The sequence below is a fragment of the Eubalaena glacialis genome, chromosome 5, assembly GCF_028564815.1.
Source record: "Eubalaena glacialis isolate mEubGla1 chromosome 5, mEubGla1.1.hap2.+ XY, whole genome shotgun sequence".
NCBI classification, from domain to species: Eukaryota; Metazoa; Chordata; class Mammalia; order Artiodactyla; family Balaenidae; genus Eubalaena; species Eubalaena glacialis.
The window spans coordinates 51,441,189-51,457,893 of record NC_083720.1 but is presented as its reverse complement, the minus strand read 5'-3'; the positions used below and the strand labels follow the sequence as shown (position 1 = coordinate 51,457,893).

Genomic DNA, 16,705 nt, shown 5'->3' with positions numbered 1-16,705 from the left:
TTATTATTTCTCATAAGTCTATGGGTTATCTGTACAGTTCTTCTGGTCTGAGGCAGGCTCAGATGATCTCAGCTGGGCTTACTTTTGTGTCTGGGCCAGCTGGTGGGCCAGCTGGGGGCTGGCGAGTCAGAGGATAAGCTTGGCTCTGCTCTAAGTGGTCATGGGCTAGCCCAAACTTGTTCTCTTGGTGAAGGCAGAAGAAAAAGAGAGAGAAGTATGCAAGGGCCACTAGCCTCAGATCACACGCCCACACTGTTATTTCCATCATATTGTATTGGCTAGAGCGAGAGACAACGTAGCCAAGCTTCAAGAAATGGGGAGGTGGGGCTTCCCAGGTGGCGCAGTGGTTGAGAATCTGCCTGCCAACGCAGGGGACACGGGTTCGAGCCCTGGTCTGGGAGGATCCCACATGCCGCGGAGCAAGTAGGCCCGTGAGCCACAATTGCTGAGCCTGCGCGTCTGGAGCCTGTGCTCCGCAACAAGAGAGGCCACGACAGTGAGAGGCCCGCGCACCGCGATGAAGGGTGGCCCCCACTTGCCGCAACTATAGAAAGCCCTCGCACAGAAACGAAGACCCAACACAGCCATAAATAAATAAATAAATAATTAAAAAAAAAAAAGTAGCTTGTTTAACAGTGAAGAAAGGGAGATTTAAAAAAAAAATTATATATATAAAAAAATAATGTAGCTCTTAGAGCATTACATTTAAAAAAAAAAAAAAGAAATGGGGAGGTGTTCTCCACTTCTCAGTGGAAGAAGCTGCAGAGTCATATGGCAAAGGGCGCGGATGCAGGGAGAGACAGAGAGCTGGGGACATCCATCTCTGCAGTCAGTCTGCCATGGCAGACCTGCATGCTTCGTCAGTTTTTCTTGAGATTAAGAAGGAGACGAGGCAAGATACACATTACTCTAACTTGAGGGACCATGAACTTCCTTTTGCCTCGTTGATACTCAAGCTGCTGCTTAAGGTGCTCAGAGTATTACTACTCAATCTTCCCCTGAAGCTGATTTAGTTCTTCAAAGGCTAATTCTACATTCTGTCTTTTTCATGCCCTCTTAGTTTCTTATCTTCTAACACAGGAAATGATAGATCAGTGATTTGTTGCCTTTGTGTCTCTAATGAGTAGAGAAAATAAAAGACATTGGGACGTTCCTAGGAAGCAGATATGTAGAGAAATGAAAAGAGATAGCTTTGGTTTGCCTCTTTCTTGGCTGGTTTTTCAAAGGTGAAATCTAGAAGAAAGTAGAGTGAAGTCTCGGGGGACATCTTTGGGTTTGGGAAGGATCTAACCAGGTGTGTAAAGGCATCTGTGGGGCGGGGAGCACATAGAAGTGCTGATCTGGAGTATTGGAAGGCATGAGAAAGAAGGGACTGATCAATAGCTGTTTTTCAAGTGCGGAGCATAATTTGTGTCAGGCTGCTGAAATGAGTTAGTGCTTCATAGTTAATGGCTGGGAGCACATTTTGTTATCGCTGCACTCTCTAAAATGTTTGCCATCCACAATTTTAAAAGGCTGTGAGTGACTCAACAGCCAATGTGAGTAATGCACTGGAGGTTTGTGAGCTGGGGCCTCTTCTATTCTGAAAACCTTCCCCTTGGACATCGTGTCTCTGTATTTACCTCTCTGGCTTGGCTGCCTCTCAAATCATCTGGTATTCTTGCCATCTTGTTTGGACGTTACTCTTCTTCAAGTTGCCCTTCTTTCCTTGGGGGCTCTCCTGGTTCCCCCACTCAGTCCTTTCTTGAACCAGATGGAAACATCATTCCCTTGACATTCAAAGTGTGGTCCATGGACCAATAGCATAGATATACCCTGGGAGCTATGATTCAGCCCGACTGAATCAGAGTCTTCATTTGAACAAGATCCCCAGGGGATCCGTGGGCACATGAAAGTTTGAGAAACACTGCACTATTCAACAAACATTGATTTTCACCCCTGCTATTTCTGTTCCTTCACTGTTAACCTCCCCCAGGCCCTTTCCCCCGTTACCTTAGCTCAGAAAATGCTCATCCACTTTTCACTAAACTCTGTATGAGTGATTCCAAAGTGTGATGAGTTTCCCTGCTGTGGATTGACATAAAGGCCCATTAAAAAGATCTTTTCCCCCCAAGGTTGCTTCTTTGCTTGGGTAAGTGGAAACTGGTGGTGGCCGTGGGGTCTTCTTCCTTTGTAATGTGGTGTGAGCCACAAGGTAGTCCGAAATTAGACATTTACGAAAGCAAAGGACACTCTGTCTTACTCTCGCCATACCCTAATATTAATCAAGGCTTCCTGCCAGGGGAGTGGGTACTGCGTGTGATTAGAGGCATATTAGAATATGATCTCATTTAAATTGCTCCCAGTTGAGTGAGTTATACCCATTCCTTGAGTCTTTTCCATGAACCCTGTGCCAAATCCTGAGCCAGTTATCTATTCATATTATGATTTAATCAGCACATCAGCCCAATGGAGCATGATCCCCATTTTACAGATATGAAAGTGAGGCCCAGGGAAGGGAAGTAATTGCCCAAAGTTGCATAACTGGTGACCTGCAGGATTTGAAAGAGGCTACATTCTTCAGTTCTCTGTGATTTCTCCAGCTGGAACTTCCTGTTTTCGCTTCTAGAAAACTTTTTCCTCCGGGTTTACTAGGCATCTATTTTTGAGAAGCGGCGTTACGCTAAGCTAATTCCTGATCTTCGTCCACGCCTGGGCTCGCGTATTTCGCGTCCACATCCCCACACTGTCTTCATTGTCTGTTCCCAGTGCTGCCTCCAGAAGAAGGTCCGTTCTGATTCCTTCCAGCGAGATGGCAACTCTCTCTTCTTCGAACTGTGTTGCCTGCGGTCCTCAGAAAGCTTTCCTTACTCGGGGAATTACCTGACGCTTTCTCTAACAAGGACGTTCCATCCTTTGCTCCCCTCCGTCCACTTTGCCCTGCCTGGCACTGCGCCTGGCACATCACAAATAACACATATTTGTTCAGTGAATTGAATCTGAGCTGATTTCTCTCTGACAGGGACCTTGGGAGTGTCAGGACTCCGGGTGGAGGGAAGGTTGTTAAGAGAGGAGAATTTCTCTACACAGACTATTTCACACTTTTTGCCAAGGGCCAGCCCAGATTTCTCTTAAAATCCAGTCCACAAAGAACCGAAGCTGAGGGGATGATGAGCTCGGCCTCCTAGGAAGAGGGGGGCCCACACCACTGCTTTTGCTCCTTAAGAATCTCAACGAGAAAGAAAGCAGAAAACATTTAAACCTTCCTCTTGGAAAGCTCTTCTGCCTTTGATTTTTCAGAATGTCTTCAAGTGATTTGGGTCTATTTTTAATACCCGTGAGACATGATGTTGTAAGGAGAGCTAAATATAGGGGCCACATCCCCCTTTCTTTTATTCATTGGCCTTAATCTTCCTGGGAGGAGAAGAAAATGCACATGATATTTCACCACGGAGTTGTGACGTTTGCCCTGCTGGGCCTTGCTGCAAGGAAATTCATAAATACCATGTCGGAAATAAAGATAATGAATGGATTCTTTTTGGAGAAGATGTGAAGTGGGAGTTTATTTATGTTAAACCTCCCCTGTCTGCTGAAGACGGCGAGATAGTTCCTCTCGTTTTCCTCAGGGTCCTCTGGGGACAGCAGGCAGCCTGTGTTACTGGAGCGAGTTTCAGCACCCTACCAACAGAATCCAGAAGAGCCGGACAGTCAGCCAAAAATAACACACGACATCAGAACAGCAGCTATAATTCCAGTTTATTATATACTTACGAGCTTTCTTCTTCTCTCTTTTTTAAAAGAAGGCATTAAGTGGTTGTTAAAAGCAAACAACTTTGTGAGTACCCAAAGTTGTACTTTGTTGGACCAGAAGGGAGACTGGAGCTCACTGCGGCTGCCCTGAGCCTGAGGGATCTGGGCTGGAGGGTTCTGCTCTCTGTCTTATGCCTTCTTTCGGGCCTTTGCGTTTCCCACACACCTTCAAGGATCCATTGTTTCCACTTGTTTTGGGTGGATCCCTACATCCTCAGCATCTGGGGATGTGGCTGGGATGCATCTTCAATCTGACGCTGGTGCCATCATTACCTGTGGTTGCTTTGGAGGCCGATTAAGAAGGGAAGCAGTTGGGAGTGTGGCTCCCAGGATGGGCTCTGGAATCACCCATTGGGTCCTGGATTCCCTCCCTTAAAGCCGTGAGAACTTTGCAAAATGATTCAACTTTTTCATGCTTCAGTTTCCTCATCGGTCAAAGAGAGATAACGATAATCTCATACAGAATTGTCTTAAAGATTGCTGTGCATGGCGAGTAGTAAACACTCAACATCCTTTAGCCTCTAAGTCTACCCTTGTAACAAAGGCTGGGCCCAGTGCATCTTCTAGAGCAGGGACACGATTCAAGGTTTGATATAGTTACTATGTTTCAACAACCATCTACAGGATGGTGTTGCCTTAATTTGGTTTCTAAATCTGCTCACTCTCCTGATTCCTAGTGTTGTTCTAGGTAGAGTGGCGGCCTTCGTTTCAGAGAAGTTGCCTCTATATTAAGTGCTGTATCTTTGCTTCACGTGGGCTGCCTCTTGGGGAAGAGGTCTTTCCCCTGCCTCCTCCGCCGTTCCCCAGGAAATAAGAGTGGCCCACAACTCTGCCTGAGAGACGGAACTACGGCTGGAAACATTGAAGGATTTCTTCTAATGGGGTAGAACTCAAACGGTCCTGAATGGCACTCGTTCTGCCCAAGTCCAAGAAATACAGTCCCCAGTTACTCCCTAAACCTTCCAACAGAAGCTGCATTTTTAAATCTCTTTGCTTGTGTGTGCTTCTGTCCCTCTGTCTTAAGAAAGGCAGCTCTCCAAAGGAACATCTTTTGTTAAATGACATTCAAAAGACTTAACATCTCTGCTGATCTCTAGTTGGTTGGCCTCTAAGGGGACTTTTGGCTCCCTTAGATAAATCATGGCTGTTTAGACAGAAGCTAGAAAGTACGAATTTAGACACCTTGGGGATATTAGGTTAGAAAACCCCTTGTCCCCAAATTTCTCTGTTTATACAAATCATTGACTGGAATCTAGCAGAGGAGAGTTTGTCTGTGTGGGCATCAGTGTCCTGTAGGTGTCCATGGATATTTGGATTTGGAAATGAATCTAAAAAGAAAAAAGAATTCATGGGTCAGAGTGCTGTGAAGTCTTGTTGGTGCTGTGGTCTGTGTTCCTGTAGAGACCTTTCAGAAACTATTTGATTTAAAAACATCACCACCAAAAACCTTAAGCCTAGGTTATATACTCAGGTTTGGGGCAGGGTCTCCACGTTGCCTTCTCCAAGGACACGGCAACAGGAGCGGACCTCCTGGCGTTGAGCTAGGTCGGCATAGGGGGTTGGGATGGATGGATCCCTGGGGCAATGCCAGCATCCTTCCTTCTCCATGTTCAGATATTACTGTGGCTGAGATGATTTGCTTACCTGGCTGTCTCCCTCACATGAGGGCAAGGATGTGTGTTCCTCACCTCTCATCTCTAATACCCAGCACTGTTCCTAGCACATATTAGGTGTTTAGTTCATGATCTTAGAATCCACGAGCTATAAAATAATGTGAAAAACCACTTTGCATCTGTTTAGTTATGAAGAAAGACATTTATCTTGATTTCTGTTACAGGCCTGGATTTATCTCTGATGCCAGTTTAGGACTAAGAAAACATTTGGATTTGAATTCTGACATTTGGTCTGTCTATTAATTTATGGTTTATTTGATAGCTCTAAGAGGCATGTTTGAAATCTAAAATGAATTAAATAAATTACAGAATTTGTCTCCCTACCCCTGTCCCCTAGAACCCAAAAGTGTTAATCAAATGTGTGCTCAGTTTCATGGTTGCTAGGTTATCGCATGGTCTGCATCTGCAAATTGGAGTTTATTTGTTGTAGAACCTTAAAAAATTATGGCTGTTCAGACAGAAGCTAGAAGGTACAAATTTAGCTCTTATTTTGTAGTTCCTGTCATAATGCTTTCCTGGAAAAAAAAAATGAACAGCATGTTTGTCACGAGTGGTCTTACCTCTAAATTATATTGGTTTTTTGTGGTTTTAAGCCAGGTTCTTGATGTTACTTTAATTTGTTTTTCCTGGTTTAATTTATTTTAGTTGGTAAAGATTATTCATCACTCATTCAATTCCAGGGTTATCTATTGATTCTTTTCTCCCCATTTGGTATTTTCTGACATTTTGTGGCACTCAATATTGATTTATACAAAATCAGTCATCTAAATGTCCAGAGGAGGTGTCATTCACTTGTCATCAGCTGTTTTTCTGAGCTAGTAAGTGGAATAGTCACGTACACTGAGGTTGTTGAGTGATTTAAGGGTGGGAGTCCTGCCCGTCACACCTGCTGGATCATGCTTATAAAGATCCTTACAGAATTTTGAAAGTGAGATCACTGAGAAGATTCTCCAGAGGCAGCATCAAGCAGTTTCTTAGTAGGCGGCTCAATTCTTCCATGTAACATTTATCAGTTATTCTGTTCCTCAGTTACTCTAAACCTATGCTCTAAGTTAAGAAAAAATAAATAAAATAAATAAAATAAATAAAGCTTGCTATGCAAATACACCTTCCAGATAATTCTTCCTTTGTTTCCTAAATTTAATGAATCAGCCTTGATAAAATGCAAATAGATTCTGTAGATCTGGAGTAGGGCATGAGATTCTGCATTTCTGCCAAGCCCCTAGGTGATGATGGTCTGTACACTTTGAGTCCTTAGCCCACCTACTAACCAAATTCCCATTCTGATTCCTTCGTATTTTGAAATTCTTGAACTGTATCTGAGGTTCCCCTGGCATTCAGATGTGAGTATTAGGCATAAATGAAGAGGGAAGAGATGAACCCCCTTCCTGCCCCCACCAAGTTATATCGGCATTATATTTTTCCAACGTTATATTTTTTAATGGCAATGAGAACCTAGGTGTATGTTACAAATCCCTAAACCAATTGGATAGCTTTTAATAATCTTCCAAGAATCTGATGGTTAGTAAAGTCAATTTTCATGAGTCTTTCAATTTATATTTCTTAAAGTTATTTGTGCCTGAGGGGCTCTGGCAATCCCTCACTTCCTCGGTTCTAAGCCCTTCTCCTCTTCTGAGGTTCCTCTGGCCTCCATCTTCATTTCTTGCCTGGTTGCAAAGAGTCTTACTCTCTAAGCTGAACTGAAAAATAACTTGTGACTAAGTGTTAGGAGATAAAGCTTTAGCTGGCCCCTCCTAGGAGTATGTGCAATTTCATAGACAGTGACAGAAAAGTTTTTAAAATCAAAAGATATGACTGGTGACATTTTAGCCCCGTGGCAGTCTACTGGAGGACCCTTTTTGGGGGGTGAGGAGGAAGAGGGAATGAATGATGTTTCCAGCCTACCACATAGCCTATTTCTCATTGACTCATCCTACTCATAAGATCTACCTTCCCACTCTACTCGTGAGTCTATTGGTTATAACTTCTGGGGGCTTATGACTTTCAGTTAGTCTTTAAAGTAATCTCTTTCAAGGAAGTATTCTGTAATTCATCTCTGCTGTGCATACCATTTGCTAAGGCAACGCTCTGTGTCTACGGGCTCTCTCGATGTCCAGGATCTCACAAAGTCAGGAACAGTATATAAACATACTGGAAGGGGAAATATTATTTTTATATTGAATTGGAAGGATGATGTATGGAATGTCTTCACCTGGTCGGACTTAGATTTGATTCTTCTCAAGTCAGCGACAGATTCATATGAGGTTCTCATCTGTATGTTGCTTTTTATTACATTATTTTGCTTCGGGCTCAAACATATCAAAGTGATTCAGACACTGTGGATGAAATCATCTGATTTCCATCAATAAAAGTCTACTAAATCCTTTCGATTATAGGCAGTTGGTATTATTACACGGTTATAGGAAGACATGGGGATGCTATGCACTAATTAATAGGAGTCTACGTGGCTCAGATTTATACAATGATTAATGTTTATAGTTATAGCCAGGCTGTTTCTCACTTAAGTGATATAAGTAGATTTAGGTATTGAAATGGATTCTGTTTCTTGGTTTGAATATTTGAGTCTATTGCTTTCTATCTCTGTTCACTAGGAGTCGATTAAGAAAAGGTCCTTTCTAGTTTACCTTCTTATTCCATATGATTGAAAACGGTTGTTGACTGATTAATCATGTAAGTTGATTAAGTTGGGGGATCATAAATCATATACCTACACAAAAATTTGACTTTTGCTTAAAATCCATAAATGCACATTTATTCACCAGTGTATTGCTGTGGAGCTAAGGCCTTTTCTCTAAGTAGGGGTCCACAGAGTGGAATTTTGGAGTCTTTATTTGTGTAAGCTATATCCCTAGAGGAACCTCTACAAATTCCAGTTTCAATTTCTTTAAAGTGAATTAAGAATTTTAAGGCAGTGACCAGTAACCTGAGTAGAATCTGTGCAGACCTTTATAATCCCTGCCCCTGCAACGACAATATTTTTAAAGCACCTTTTCTTTATTGGGTCTTTCCAAAGCATTTGACTAGTTTCATGAGAGCAACAACTCCCTTTCCATTGAAACTCATATTTTATAGCTATATTATTTAATTAAATTATGTAATTACATTAACAGGCACAACTGGTATAAATAGGGTTGGGAACAAACACAAATGAATCTTGATAAGCATACAACTCAGCCACATGGGCGCCAAAGCACACAGGTGCACAAGAGAATATTCTCCTAGCCACAGTGCTTTATTTTCCACTGTCCTGTGGGCATCACTGTAGTTCAGTTTAGATATTTTACAGAGGGAATGATTAGCATTAATTATTCCAGTGAAACAGTGAACTGGAAACCAATGTTCTATTTTTTTTCTTTCCAAATTATGACTACACTACCAAAGTTCATCCTTTTCAGATTTATCACTCTTATGACACCAGTTTTTGTTTGTTTGTATTTATTTTGTTTTGTGAGAGTTAATATCCAGACACCTCTGGTGTTGTGGATTTGATACATTATTGTTGTTTTTTCGTGAAGCAAAGTTCTGAAGGTAAACACCTTACTATTAGCTTCTAATAAAAAAAAAAGAGAGCAAAAACAGAAGTAAAAGTTTGTGGGAAAACGTCTTGGAAAATTTCATTGAGAATGGATTTAAAGTGAGAATGTATAATAAAATGGATGGTAGGAACTCATAAAAATTCTAGCCCAGGTGTTAAGTGAAAGTGTGTACAAAATCCTATTGGTGGGTGAAAGACCATCAGTTCCTTCCACACCTGGGGACTCCTTGGCTCTGTACTTATTTTCATCAATGTCCCCCTGCTCTCCCCACCCAGGCTTTCTTTCATTTTCTCCTCTAGACCAAATACCTGCATCCCATAGAGCAGGTTAAAGTGCCATATTCTGCCATCATAGAACTCTGTGGAATGTATGGCTTAAGTCACTTAGAAAACTCTTTATTTTCTAGTCCTTTGATTCTTAAAAATGAAGTATTAACCCATATTTATTCTATAAGTTAAAGGAATTTTCCTTAAAATCAAGGGAGGACTGACTGATGCATTTGTAGAGATGTTTCCTTTTTTATTTTTTTATATAACTTTTCCTTAAGGAAAATGTTACAAATTCTAAAACTCCTTCTATTTCTTATTAGTTAGCATATTCTCAATAAGCTGCTTATATTGAAGGAAAAATAGTGATTTGCCAGCAATCCTTGGCATGTAGACACATCACCCCAATCTCTGCCTTCATTTTCACATGGCTTTCTACCTGTGTGCATTTGTCTTTGTGTCCACATTTTCCCCTTTTTATAAGAACACCAGTCAGGTTGGATTAAGACCCACCCTAATGACTTTGTTTTAGCTTGATTACCTGTGTAAAGACCCTGTGTCCAAATAAGATCACAGTCTGAGGTTCTAGGGGTAGGATTCCATCCTATCTTTTTGAGAAGACACAATTCAACTCATGACACAGGGCATAGTTTTTAGCGTTTGCATTTGCAAAACATTAAGAAAAAAAACAAAAAAGACTCTCCCAGCGGTGTCCCAAAGCAGGTTTGAGTTTGTGTCTTGAAATGTCAGCGTTGCAATTTGGCTAACGTGTTATATATGCTTTCCTTACACTTTATTTTCATAGTTGAACCTTCCTTTAATGAAAATATTTACAAAGAAAAAAACAAAATGAATTCTTTTTTGATTGCTTGATTTAAGAATCATGAATAAAAGCTATGCTATTTAATAAGCTCCTGTATTCCTGTATGTTCTCATTGTGTTTACATTTTGAAGGCGTGTACTTTATTTTACCAGTAGTGAATTCATACTGAGCTACATTTAGTATTTGAGGCTTCATTTTGCTTTCATTAATTTCCTTGCTAAATGATAAGTGGCATTAAAGTCATGCTATTCTGAGTTTGCTTTCCGAGACAGAGTGACGCTGCATTATTGAACACTTTTACCCTTCCTTTTTAAAATTCATATTTCTACATCATCTATGGAAATTGCCACACTTAATGCTACTATCTTATGAGCAGGAAAAACCCAGGCTGTAAAAGAAGGAGGAAATAGTGGATTATGTGGGACGTGGGTAGAACAGACTGACTTGTAATGGAATTTATTTAAAATAAAATAATATTGCAGACTTACTCGATGCTCACGATAATGCTCTAGTGAGATTATTTCATTTGATTCTTATAATGACTCTATGGTAAGGACAGTGTATTGGTCAGGGTAGGCTAGGTTATGCTGTGGAAACAAATAACCCTGAGGTTTATTTCTTGTTCACATAATGCCTGTTGTTTGTCCAGGTGACTCTCCAGGACAACTGTCCTCCATGAGTTGGCTCAGCATTCTAGTCTGCTTCGATGTTAAGGCATGTCTTATCAACATATGCAATCACTGCAGTAGGGGAAGAGTTGGCTAGGAGCCAAGAGCTGGTGATTAAGGTCTCCCCCTGAGAAGTGATAGCCATCACTTTTCTTACATGTTATTGGCCGAAACAAGACATGTGATTAAGGCTAATTTTAGGGGGTTTAAGGAAATGCCATCTTGCTGTGTCCCTGGGACGAATGGGAATCAGATATTGATGAACAATAATATGCTTGAGACAATAATACTTCCCTTTTACAGACATGGAAACTAGGGTTCAGAAGTATTAGGTGACCTGCCTAGGGATATAGAACCAGATAATAATGGAGCTGCTACTCACACCTTGGTCTGTCTGACTCCAAAGGCTATCTGTTCAACCACTTTGTGTACTGCCTTCCATAAGAACTGAGTCAGCTACCTTGAAGATGATGTGATTCAAATGGTAAAACTAATTGCCCCCAGTTTTCGTTATGGAGTGCTCTTGATAGAATTTAGAGGAAATGGGGAAGAACAGGTGATTGGTGAGGCTTCCATTGAGTCTAGTCTCTGGGGAAATTTTCTGGACCCTTCTCCTCTGGCCTTTCTCTCTTACCCTTCAGGGTAACCTCTGAAGAAGCATCTGAATACTATGGATAAAAGAGAGGAGCTGAGCAAGTAAAGGAGCGATTTTGCGTTTCTCTGCTTTGCTAGAGGTGGAAGGTATTGTCTTGTAATTATTAAAGGGATAGCAATGTCAAGTTAGGCCTGTATGGCAATTTGTAGCCTACATAACATGTTCATATATAACCTGAAGATGAGAGCAAACCTCAGTGTACTAATTGACTGTGACCCATATCAGTGAGGTGTGGTTGTCAAAATAGCCAATGGGACCTGGGACTGCATCAGTGAAAGGGACTGACTAACATGAAGTAGAGGTGGAGAACGCAGGCCTTGGGGTCACATCTGGGCTACCCTCTGACCCATCACCTAGGCAAATATCTTTGCCTGTCTTGGACTTTTCACTGTAAATCAGGAGCAAAATGATGACTTCACAGTATACTCATAAAGGATAAATGATGTAACGTTAATAAAGTACTTGCAGTACCAGGTGTGTAGGTCCATGCTCAGTAAATGCTGGCTGCTCTTATTATTATGTTGGTTGTTAGTGTGAGGATTTTTAAAATAAAGCATGTGATTATTAGGCTCTATGTGCAATGATAGACCATAGCGGGGATATTACAATCACTTCTGGACTATTAGAATCACTATCACTAGAGATAGTGAAATATATTTTGAGGCTGGCATCCAGGATGGAGAGTTTACCTGAAACCATCTTCCATGGTTTGCTGAAGAAACTAGCAAGATCTAACTTGGAAAAGAGACACTTTAGCAGTGGTTTGAGGGCATGGGCTGCTACTGTCTTTGGATCTCTGAAAGGTTGTCCTACAGAATAAGCTTTAGTATTCTTTATGGAATTAAGAAACAGTACAGCCATGGAAGTTGCAGGGAGAAGGATATCAATTCCCTGTGGGACAGAACAATCAACCATGGAATTGGACTGTCTTGGGAGGTAGTGAGTTTACTGTCATTGGTGGTAAGAACATTGTTCACATAGGTATTGGCAGGATCTTGGGGATTCAGGCATCAGCTGAGTGATTAGATTAGAGAAACCTTAAATGATACTCAACACTGAGTTTTGTGATTCTAATCCTGGGCACTTAATAGAATCATCCAGTGGGATTTAAAAAAATATAGCAGTGTCTTGGGCCCTACCCTAGACCAATTAAATCAGAATCTCTAGGGGTGAGGCTCCTGTAACAGTATTTTCACAATCTTTCCAGTTGATTCTGTTGTGCAGCCAAGTTTGATAACCACTGTTTTAACAGAAGGAAGCAGGTGCCATTGGCAGTAGTGCCTCTCTTAAAACTGTAGGTGATCAGTTTTGAATAGCAGGAGAGAGTATCATTCTGTGTGAGAAATAGTAATGGAACAGGGCAGAGTTTGGTTGGGTTTGGCTTCGTTGAGCCCCAAATATTGAGAAGTCCATCCAAACTGAAGCCTCTGGTCATTTTGGCTAATGGTTTGGGTAAAGGGTTGAGGTCCATGTTCAGTTTAAACGCCTGCCACAGAACTTCCTAGAAGGGGGAAACCAGAGACTGTAGACACTCAGGATTCGACTATAGGAAAAGTCTATTTTCCCCCAAAGGGACTTGCTATTATTCATGTTTACTGGCTGCTGAGTGATTCATCCGGTGTTGAGGGAGACGTGCTCAAATGAAATGTGTTGCTTCTATGTAAAGTAGCTTATTTCTTCTAGGATACTCCGGCCCACTGATGCAACCCTGCAGAACAATGCAAATCCTGCTGTGAGAGTGTGTGTGTGTGTGTTTGGGGATGAGGAAAAGACAGGTGCACACATAGATATGCATATTTCTAGGTCATAGAGCATGCCTTCACACTTCCCTCCTCTGACCTTTATGCCAGAAACATAAGAATGACCCATTGTCCACTGGCCCTGGAGCTTGGTTGTTCCTAATCTCTGGATGCTCAGTGGCTGAGCTGGCCTCTTGCCTGGCCATTTGGCAGCTGTCAGGGTAGCCCCGTGTATCCCAAATTTGTTCCCGCGTGGCTTCTTCCTGCCTGATCCCTCATCCTCTGGCATGGCATTTTCTCCATGACAGTCTGCCCCTGAACTGCCCTCGCTGCCGCTTTGGTAAAGGCTTGCAACGAAAGAGTAACAGCCACTGGCGAATCCAGTTTGTGCAAGCAGCATCAGCAATGGATGAGACCTCCCCCAGGCTGGAAGAAGACTGGAAAAAAGGACTTCAGCGAGAAGCGAGCTGGCAGGTAAGTGATGTCCTCAGCCCCAGACGGACCCAGATCTCTCTCTCAACTCCTTTAGCCCAAGTCTGGGTAATTCACATCCGTCTGTTTGCACAAATGCGTTATCTGCAGACACATCCATTTGGGAAAAGTCATCATTAGTTTTCATTTCTTTGTAAACCATGCAAATAAGATTCCAAATGAATTTCCTCTAGATTCTTGAGCAAGCTAATAGAGTTTTACAAATCTATAGATGTTGCTAAATTTATATTTTCTTAATAAAGCCCCTTGAATTAACAAGTTGCAGGTGTATATCAAAGGAAGCATGAAGATTTGGTTTGTGTGAGTTCAAGTTCATTGCAACATAAAAATTTAATACAACACCTGTCACCAGACTTACTTTATAGTGTTATAGTAGCTTGGAATAAGGGGCTTGGTTTTAACCTATTTTAATGAGGTGACCATTCTTTTAATGCGGCTTGCGTGCCTTTCTTATTTATGCTGAACTCATAATAGGTAGAAGCTCTGTGGTATGCAGAAAGTTCAAGCTAAAGGATTCATTTTGGTGTAGAGGCAGTTTTCATTAAAATATGCAAAGCAATAATGTTTATACGTTACAATACCTATTTCAAATTAGCAAAATTATATGCTCCTGTCTCATAAGCTGCCAACTGAAATCCCTTCCTAAATCCTGTTGAATGGCTTTGATTACTCTTCTTCACATTACACATTACACACCTCTAATGCATGTTTTTACGCATCCACTCCATTGCCATTTAATTAGACAACAATATTGAAGAGTGATGCCAGAGGTTTGGTGTTTTTTTTCTAATGCTGCTCCTTATGGAAAAAGAACACTTCCGTGCATGAAGCATTTCTTATGGGTGGTGTTGGATAAAGTGCAACTGTGATTTTCCATTTTGTCTATAGCAGACAGTTTCCTACAAAAATGGTGATTCAGGAAGAGTTGAATTTTCAACATCAATTTTTAAAAATAATTGTCCCGTTTTATAAAAGGAGGGAAACTTTTCATAGGAGTCTCCTTTGCGATTGAAATTTCAGTGAAATGTAATACTGATATTGACAGGTATGTTCTGTTCTAAGCCATGTGATGTTAAGTAAGGAGCTTCAGAAAATAACCTCCTCCAGCCTGTCATGAAATTGGAGTCCTTCCACTTTGAGTGGGAGTGTTATTTAGGAAGCAGGAAGGCATACAAATAAATCTCTGCATGCTACTTTGAGAATGTCACGTGGTAGGTCCCCAGGGGTTCTAAACAAATATTCAGATATTTTATGGTATATTGATGTGACTTTCGGATTTTTGTCTTTTGTTTATGTGTTTTCCTTTAGAGAGTTGGCATCTTATATATAGTCTTCATTTCAAAGGAGGATGAAGGAAGGAAGCATGTGAGGAGATGACTCAGAGATCTCTGTGGACAAAATATTTAAACTAGGAACATGAAATCCAAATGTTTCTGTAAAAAAGCATGTGTCCTATCAATGGTAGCGTCCCATGAACCTTTAGGTTAGTCATTTCCCAAAAGGCAGATAATGAAAATGTTCTCTCTGCTCCTTGCCTCCAAAGATGTGATTGTGTTCAAGTTGACCCTTGCCATTTCCATTATGGTAACCGAAGCTCTCCCTATAGCTCCTGGAGGTCACGGTTATGGGAAAGACATCCCAGGCTCCCATTTGGCCTCCCTGACTCTTGGCCATGTGTGGCATTGTGTGTCACGGTGTGGCAGCCCCTGCTACTCTGCTTCTGGAGCTCTACCCACAGTGAGGCCTGCCTGCTGCCCACACTGTCCAGCCATCTGTGTTGCCATGCTGGGTCCCCACATGCACGGAGTCACCCCACTTCAGCTGATACTTAAGCTGTCCCTAAAGGAGGCAATGAAATCTGATGGCATTAGATGTAAGACCTTTGTCGTGAGAGTGACTTCTTTTGACCCTCCATGGTAGTGATGGAGTTGGGGACAATTTAAAAACAAGCTGTGATTGATACTGAAACTTTAATTTAGCTTTAGTACTACATTTCTTGTAGAAACTGATTCAATACTTCTTTACCTAACTAACTACTATTTACCAATCACAGTGTCCCGTGTGTGTGTGCACCCGTGCACGCGCGTGTGCGTGTGTGTGTGTGTGTGTGTGTTGAACAGGATCGCATCTTTGGAGGCAAGGAGCAGAGAGAACATTTTCATTATCTGCCTTTTGGGAAATGACTAACCTAAAGGTTCATGGGATGCTACCATTGATAGGACACATGCTTTTTTACAGAAACATTTGGATTTCATGTTCCTAGTTTAAATATTTTCTCCACATACACACACTCCAACATTCCTAAGAAGCCTAGAAGGTACATATGATTACCCCCTTTTACAGATGAAGAAATTAAGACCTAACCTGTCCAAAGCCATCCAGTCTTCAAGTCCAGTCCTGTTTGACTTGAGTGCCTGTGGTTTTCCCACTTTGCTGTATCATCTGAATTGAATTTTATCTCATTTTTTATCTCATGGAATAATAGCTTATGAGCAGCTGTGACGTGGGCAGGCAGGAAGAAAGAGAAAGAAAGGGAAAAAGCGTGACGATCTTCTAATGGAATAATCAATCTCTGAATCATTAAGACTTTAATAAAATGTTTTTTAATAGTTGATTTTTTTAACCCTTACTCTCTACCAGGCACTAAGCTACATTTCTAATTCTTACAAGTACTCTGACAGATATTATTAATTCATCTTATACAGATGGGGAAACTGAGGCTCAGCTCAAGGAAACTGAGGAACATGCTCAAGGTTACATACCTACTGAGATGACGAAAAGAGATGTGGGCCCACTCAGACTGGCCCCAAATCCTGTACTCTTATACAAGGCTGCCTCTCAGAGTGTATTTTCAAATTACATTTTGATCATACATATTTTAACTATCTCATCTCACAATGATGTGATGGGATTTGGTCCTTGAGAAATCCCGATAGTTTTTTTTTTTTTTTTTTTTTGTAAATAAATTAAGAGTTGGGCAAAAATGCCTTGCTCACTCATTTCTCCAGAATGTACTTTAATTGGATGCTGTTTGCCTTAAATG

At 41.3% G+C, this 16,705-nt stretch overlaps 1 long non-coding RNA gene across 1 annotated transcript in view; it reads left to right on the top strand.

The window, feature by feature from the left end:
• The window catches only part of LOC133092630 (uncharacterized), a 482,184-nt gene that overhangs the window by 352,688 nt on the left and 112,791 nt on the right, over positions 1–16,705 (top strand). The window contains exon 3 of the long non-coding RNA XR_009701092.1: positions 13,479–13,644. This is a non-coding gene — a long non-coding RNA (uncharacterized LOC133092630). The remainder of the gene's footprint in view (positions 1–13,478; positions 13,645–16,705) is intronic.